The following is a 1,718-nucleotide window of genomic DNA, read 5'->3' on the forward strand; positions in this document are numbered from 1 at the left end:
TTCTTTTATACTTAAATACTACCTTGGTCTCTATCTGTAATTAATGTATTCTGTTTTTATCTCTGAGATAATAAATTGTGAAGCTATAAAAGTATATAATTCAACAAATGCATTTAATAACATAAATACAATGGAATTATATGTGCTAGAGAAAGGAGTACAGAAATGATGCATTATTTTGTCTTAATAAAATGAGAATTGATTCCATTTACCCTGCTTAAGTTATACTCACTACTTAAAATCTTTTTTTTTTTATTCTAAAATAGTAGACCCCTCTAGAAATGCTTCTCATTTAACAGAAGACCTCCATTTAAGAAAACAAGATCTATCAGTTCCACTGGTCCAACGGTATTTCCTCCAAAGTTATGTGTTCGTCAGTCATGGCCAGTCACCTGGTAAAAGAGTCCCCTCTAATAAAAGAACCCAAGATTCAAAGTGTAATCCTCTAAAAGGAACACATATGAAAAGTTTGACTTAACTCAGCATGCTTCTCTTTATTTTATGATGTCCTGATACCTTGGGTGATATTAATCACATCACAGTCCCATCAATATTACTTGCACTGTTATTTCTACTTGGCAGATTAGCTCATCCAACAGCAATGATCGAGCATCTACATGAAAAATGAGAAGGTTTCTAAAACCCTGGGCTTCATTCTATTCCTCAAACATGGAGTGCCACTTATCTATTAAAATTTGTTGCTACTGCTCAGGAGGAGACACACCTAGCTATCAAATTTACATAATAGAGAATATTGCAACTTGACCAGCAAAACATGGGATATGACCCTCTGAGCAAAACAAAGCTATACATAGATAGTTCGCTTGCACAGTAAAAAGAAAGTGAAAACTTGGATAGCAACAATGCTTTGGTCTGACTCCAGCAGTAGTACTGAGTGAGTAAATGCACAGATTTGTATTCGGAAAGATAATAGGATGCAAGGAAGGTCGCTCAAATAACAATTCGGTTTATGAGAATGTCAGTGTTGTTGACTCACTATAATTTTGATGTTTTAATGTCTTAAAAGAGCTTGGACCTGGTTCCATAGAGTAGAAGTTAGCACTTTACATGCAGAAGGTCCTGGGTTAGTGCCCCAGTGGAGCCACAGTCCATGGTCTACAGCCATGCCACCCTGAACAAGCCTAATCCCATCTGATCTCGGAAGCTTAGCAGGGTCAGGCTTGGTTAGTACTTGGATAAGAGACCACTTAGGAAGACCAGGTGCTATAGGCATAAATAATAATAATAATAATAAAGCATATTATGTGCTTATAGAATGATAACACTGGAAAGACTTAAGATATCAAGCAGACTAGGGATCCTCATTTTATAGATGAGGAAAATAAACCCCAAAGACTTATAGTGCCTTGTGAAAAGAATTTCATAACTAATTAGCAGTAGTAGAATCTGACTGACATCTCCTTAGAATCTACTGACTATTCCTCTAAGTTAGGTTGTTTATTTGGGGATAGAAATATCGCATATCTATATGTATGTGTTGTGTTTATGTTAAAGAAAAACTGTAACTCTCAAACAAAGGAATATAATAAGCAAATAAAATAAAGAGGGAAAGAAGACAAAATTGGCCAGACGGATGGAAAGCAACAGCAATCCTATTGATCAGTAGCCTCTAAGCTTCTCCACCCATAGGCAAAGGCTGGAGTCCCCTTTACAGCTGACTGATCCCTGCAGCTATTACAGATTTGCCCATTTGAAAC

General features: G+C 36.3%; 1 protein-coding gene and 1 pseudogene across 1 annotated transcript in view; one reads left to right on the forward strand and one right to left on the reverse strand.

The window, feature by feature from the left end:
* The window catches only part of LOC111729784 (translation initiation factor IF-2-like), a 330,103-nt gene that overhangs the window by 26,008 nt on the left and 302,377 nt on the right, over positions 1-1,718 (reverse strand). The gene's annotated exons all lie outside the window — the stretch shown is intronic.
* On the forward strand, positions 1,115-1,233 carry LOC111729795 (annotated as a pseudogene).

The sequence above is a fragment of the Pteropus vampyrus genome, unplaced genomic scaffold (genome assembly GCF_000151845.1).
Source record: "Pteropus vampyrus isolate Shadow unplaced genomic scaffold, Pvam_2.0 Scaffold281, whole genome shotgun sequence".
NCBI lineage: Eukaryota > Metazoa > Chordata > Mammalia > Chiroptera > Pteropodidae > Pteropus > Pteropus vampyrus.